Source organism: Cyprinodon variegatus, unplaced genomic scaffold (genome assembly GCF_000732505.1).
Source record: "Cyprinodon variegatus isolate N-32 unplaced genomic scaffold, C_variegatus-1.0 Scaffold1127, whole genome shotgun sequence".
NCBI classification, from domain to species: domain Eukaryota; kingdom Metazoa; phylum Chordata; class Actinopteri; order Cyprinodontiformes; family Cyprinodontidae; genus Cyprinodon; species Cyprinodon variegatus.
The window spans coordinates 110,773-116,772 of record NW_015151580.1 but is presented as its reverse complement, the minus strand read 5'-3'; the positions used below and the strand labels follow the sequence as shown (position 1 = coordinate 116,772).

The 6,000-nt window shown below is 44.3% G+C and overlaps 1 protein-coding gene across 1 annotated transcript in view; it reads left to right on the top strand.

The window, feature by feature from the left end:
* Window positions 1–6,000, top strand: part of dusp28 (dual specificity phosphatase 28) — a 30,015-nt gene that overhangs the window by 10,316 nt on the left and 13,699 nt on the right. The gene's annotated exons all lie outside the window — the stretch shown is intronic.

Genomic DNA, 6,000 nt, shown 5'->3' with positions numbered 1-6,000 from the left:
CATATATATATACATATATATACATATATATACATATATATATATATATATATATATATATATATAATTATGTATTTCAGATGGATTGTGTATGATTGTGAAGAAGTTCTAGTATTCAAGAAGTTCTACCTGTGAGTCGATCAGCTTTAATTTAATACATTTTTAAAAATCATCTAAAATTGATGCCATGTGATAAACGCACAGATGGCCTCCATTTTTTAACATGTTTTCAATCTTCGTTTTATTTTCTGTCAAATTCCCCAAACATCAGTGAAATATTTCCTACTTTGTATCTTATAAGAAGCTGCTAATTTTTCCAGGTAATATCATTTCAAATAACAAAACAAACAAACAAACAAACAAAAAAAAAAAACGAACCAGAACTTTAATTTGTACTGTGTAAATTATTACAACACAATTCTATTTCTATTAATTTTCTTTTTTTTAATTCCTTCCCTGTAAACGTTTATTGGAATAATGTGGAAGGAAATGCTGAGTTGCAGTTTCTATGTCAACAGTAGATGTGTAAACCTTCCAGTTTGTGTAAAAATGATGGTGAATAGGCCTTGGGATCCGCGTTGCATTGTGGGACATGGCAGCCATGTTGATGGCTACACGAACGTAAACGTAGCTCTGATACAACATTGTTGTTCAACAAAGAGACGTAGAAGTAGAGAGATTTACCGGGACACATTAAATAGAGAATTATTAATTATTCCGTAAAAATTCAAAAAATATCCAGTGGACTTGGTTTCCAAGATTTGAAGACGTTTCGCCACCTCTCCAGGAAGCTTTCTCAATTCAAATGTCTGGATCCGCAGTGAGTTTGAATCTTGTATAGACAAAGCCTTGTATCGCTTGGAAACATGCAAATGGTAACCGATTACTGGGTCATTTGGTTCCATCGTTAGCCAGTGATAGGGCAGAAGGGAAGAAGAGATTCTTAGGAATGCGCACAAAAAGCTGCTTAGTGAGAGGATTAGACAGACTCACTTCACAATTGAAGCTCTCTCGCGCAAAATAGATCAGACAAGGCAGAAGCTATCCAAACTTCTACCCAAAACCTTGTTTAAAGAAGTTGCCATGTTTGTCAATAAAGTCAAGCTTTCACAACATCAAAAAACAAAAGAAAGACAAAAAGCCAAATTCAAAAGATTACAACAGAAAGCAGCATTTAAACAAGAGAGCAACATGACTCAGGAGGAAAACATCAACATCAAGCTTGAAGACAAGTGGGTCAAAAATCTATCTAGCAGACCAATGACAAAACCAGAGATGGATGTAGTGAGTAAAGGCCTGAATTTTGCCATTTCTCCACAAGAAGTACCCATTGTGGAACTGATCATAATAAGCATGGAATTTCCTCCCCTGGATATAATCTGAGATAGAGTGTGCTGTTAATTACCTTGTCGTTTGAAATAGTCTATTATTTTCTTTTTTTTTGTAGCCGCTGGTTGGATCTCTTTTCAAGGATTCATACGTATTAGTGTCGTTTAGTAGAGGGATAATTTTGTCCTGGTAGTCTGTGGTGTTGAGGACTACGGTGCATCTTCCTTTGTCTGCTGGTAATATGGTGATGCTTTGGTCCTGGCTCAGGGATGTTATGGCTTTCATTTCCTGGGGTGTGAGGTTGGAAGGAGGTGGTTTGGCGCTGGACAGGGTAGCTGTTACCTTCATTCTGAGTTGCTCTGCCTCTGTTTCAGCCAGGTTGTTGTTCCTGATGGCCGATTCAGTGGCAGTGATCAGTTCCACAATGGGTCCTTCCCAGGGCCGTCCTGGCCCGGTTCCAGAAGGTCCGGCAGCGGCGGATGTGCTGTTGTACGGAGGGAACAGCGATGTCTGCCTCTTCTGAGGGAAACAGGGGTGGCTGGTATACAAGGGAGATCTCGAAGGAAGATAGACCTGTAGCTGCAGAGACATTAGAATTATGGGCGTATTCCACCCAGCTCAAAAGTTGACTCCAGTTCAAAAGCTCTGATTCAGAAAGACATCTGAGGGTGGTTTCTAGCTCCTGATTCAGTCTTTCCACCTGTCCATTGGATTGAACCGGAAGTGAGAGAAACCTTGGACCCAAGCACAGAGCAAAATCCCCTCCACACCTGGGAGATGAACTGCGGGCCGGGGTCAGACAGAATGTCCTGAGGAATCCCATGAAGGCTGAAGACATGTTCTACAAGAAGCTATGCAGTCTGCATGGCAGTTGGTAGTTTTCTCAATGGCACGAGATGACAGGCCTTGGAGAAACGATCTATAATTGTGAGGATGGTATTCATACCCTTGGATGTGGGGAGTCCAGTTACAAAATCGATAGCGATGTGAGACCAGGGTAGCTTGGGGATTGGTAACGGTTGAAGTAGACCAGAAGGTGGTTGATGAGAGGGCTTGTTGCATGCACAGGTGGGACAGGCTAGAACGAACTCCTTGACATCCTTCAACAAGGAGGGCTACCAAAAATGACGACTTATTTGGGCAACCGTTCTGCTAATCCCTGGATGAGCAGAGAACTTGGAAGAATGCATACAGTTAATAACTCAGGCTTGTAAGGAGGTAGGTACATACACACGGTTGGGTGGCCCAGTGTCAGGATCTGGTTCAGTCTGTTGGGCCTGTTTGATAAAATCCTCAATCTCCCAGGTTACCGCAGCGACACAGTAGCTAGGAGGCAGGATGGGAGCAGCCGACTCTTCAGATTCGTCCGGGGAAAACTGCCTAGAAAGGGCCTCCGGTTTGACGTTCCGAGAGCCAGGGCGAAAAGAGATAGAGAGGTTGAACCGGGAGAAGAATAAAGACCAACGAGACTGACAGGGGTTGAGTCTTTTAGCAGATTGTATGTAGGAGAGATTTTTGTGGTCCGTCAAAACCTAAACTGGATGTGCAGCTCCCTCAAGCCAGTGTCTCCACTCTTCCAGAGCCAATTTAATGGCTAGAAGTTTCTCGATCACCCACATCATAATTTCTTTCCACTGGAGTGAGCCTGCGAGAGAAAAAGACACATGGGTGTAGCTTGTTATCAGTACCGGAAACTTGGGAGAGAACAGCTCCAACTCCAGAACCTGAGGCGTCCACCTCCACCACAAACTGTTTGAAGAGATCTGGCTGACTGAGAACTGGAGCATTAGCAAAGAGTCTCTTAAGGTGGGAGAAGGCTACTTCAGCCTCAGGGGACCATACAAAGGGAACCTTGGAGGAAGTCAGAGCAGTCAGAGGAAGAGCTGTTTGACTGTAGTTGCGGATAAACCTTCTGTAGAAGTTGGCGAATCTCTCAGAACATCGTTGACCAAAGCCTGGAAACAGGCGGGAGCATTAGTTAATCCGAAAGGCATTACCAGGTACTCAAAGTGTCCAATGGGAGTTTTGAAGGCGGTTTTCCATTCGTCTCCCTCCCTGACGCGGAGAAGGTGGTAAGCGTAAAGATCCAGCTTAGTGAAAGCCGTAGCTTCTTGGACGGGTTCAAAAACTGAAGACAACAAAGGCAAAGGATACTTGTTTTTTTACAGTTATTTGGTTCAAACCTCTGTAATCTATACAGGGTCGCAGGGATCCGTCCTTCTTTCCCACGAAGAGACCTGCTTCGAGGGGAGAAGATGAGGGACGGATTATGCCAGTAGCAAGGGAATCTTTTATGTACTTCTCCATGGCCTCCCTCTCAGGCTTGGAGATGTTCAAAAGGTGGCTGCTGGGCAGAGGAGCTCCAGGAAGTAGATAATAGCACAGTCGTATGGTCTGTGGGGAGGCAGAGAACAGGCTTTGGATTTACTGAATACCTGGGAGAGGTTGTGGTAGTCAGCAGGTATGGAAGAAACATCAATGGTGTCTGACTCAAGGGGTTCCTGAACCAGGAAACCTGGGGGAACAGCAGATCTGAGACAGTGCGAGTGACAATCAACAGACCATGACTCCACATGTCTGTTGGTCTAGTTAATTGAGGGATTGTGAGCCTGGAGCCATTCAAATCCCAAGGTTAAGGCAGAGTTAGCTGTAGGGAACACAAAGAGGGAGATGTTCTCAATGTGGTTACCAGAAACTGTTACCTGCAGAGGTGTTGCCTGATGGGTTATTTGGGGCAGATCTCTGCCGTCCAAGGCAAAAACACGAAGAGGACTCTGTAGAGGAATACGCTCTATTCCCATCTGTTGAGCGAAAGTTGAGTCAATTGGATTCATCACAGCCAGAATCAATAAAGACCGATAAAGAGACGGATCTATTATTTAGCTGTAATGATGCAGGAAGGAGAAGACGAGGTGAGGAGGGAGAAATCTTCTGGTCCGCCAATAGTCCTCTCTCTACTGGTGGACCCTGGCTTTTCCCAACAGAGGGCAAGAGGCTACGAAATGGCCCGCCTCACCAAAATATAAGCAGAGTTTGGATAGCATTCTGTGTTGCTTCTGCTCAGGGCTTAAACGAAGGCCACCTATCTGCATGGGTTCAGGTGCAGTAGAACTAGCAGGCAGTCTGACAAGAAAATTGTTTACTGGAGACTGGGTAGGAGCCATCTTGCTACTCCTCTCCTTAGCACAGGCTCGAATCGATTATCCAAATGAATAGAGAGATTAATTAAATCCTCGAGAGACTCGGGCTCGTCTAAGAGGGCTAATTCATCCTTGATAGATTCACAAAATGCCTGAGAAAAAAAACCTTTTATGGCTGCTTCATTCCAGCCTGTAGCGGCTGCCATAATTTGGAAATCTAAAGCAAATTCAGAAACTGTTTTCTGTCCTTGTTTAAGCTTCAAAAATTCTCGAGAGATGAGGGTTTTGTCAGTCCCATGGTTGAAAGTTAGCTTAAACTCTTTGAGAAACTGATCAAAAGTGCATTTATGATTGGATGAGGAGGAAAATCTTACCTCAGCCCAATCCAAGGCTCGGTCTGTGAGATGAGAAATAATATATGATATTTTAGATAAATCCTGGAGGAACTTACTTGGACCGTGATTGAATTGGATGGTACATTGCATTAGAAATCCACGAAACTTCTTGGGATCCCCATCGAACCTGGGGGGATTAGCCAGTTGACACTCTGTATGAGGAGGAGGAAAAATTAACAACCTGGTTAGCTTGCTGCGGGGCTAGCTCTCTGGCAGGGCCCAAAGCCTGGAGGGAAAAAGGTACAGCCTCAGTTAGCACTGTAACTCGGCGGTTTAAATCAGACTGTTGATTACTCAGATCGAGGAAAAAACTGTGGTGTTTGTCTGAATGGCTTCTGCAGGGTCAGCGGTTTGGCCAGCGTGTTCTGTCATGATTTTTCTAAGGCTCGGACCCACATGCAGTGAAGTCAAACTGAGAGACACAGTAATAAAGTTCAACGGGTTTTATTGAAATAATTTTGAGTTCAGTGCAGAGTTCCTCCAAACTCTGCTCAGCCGGAAACTGGAAGAAGAGGGGAAGACAGACTGTTAGATTCAAGCTCAGTGGGAAAATCGAGTTGTTAATCTTGAAGGAGAGGATTAGTTGCCACTCACGTTTCCAGAGAAGAAGAGACACTTAGACTCCAGTCTGTGTGTTGGTCTTCCAGAGCTTGTTTGATTCGGTTGAGGGCGGAACAGGGTTTACCCAGAACTCGGATGGAGTGGAATGATGCAGCCGCTGGTTGCAACTCAGTTTTCCTGTGGTACTTGAACGGGTCGTGGTGAAGATGATTTCCTTACTCAGAGAGTTATTTCAGCGTTCTCAAACATGACTGGATCCAAACCTCCTGTTTGGAATCCGTCGCTCAGTATAAGACTCAGTTGATCCCACTTGGGAGAAGGCGTTCCGGAAAGGTCCAGTTTGCAGGAAGGCTTCCTGCCGAAAGGCAAAAACAAAAACAAAGTTTAGTCTCAAGGAAAAACAAGCGCTCAGTAAAAACTCAATGTGATCTCAGCTTGGCTAGAGAACTATTGCTCTGAATGCAAAAACTCTGATTGACTCAGAATAACAAGGCTTGGCTAGAGTACCCCAAACTGGCAAACACTCTGGCATCAAAGTAGTGGCAACAAGCAGCTTAAGAGCAGTCTGGTGATGA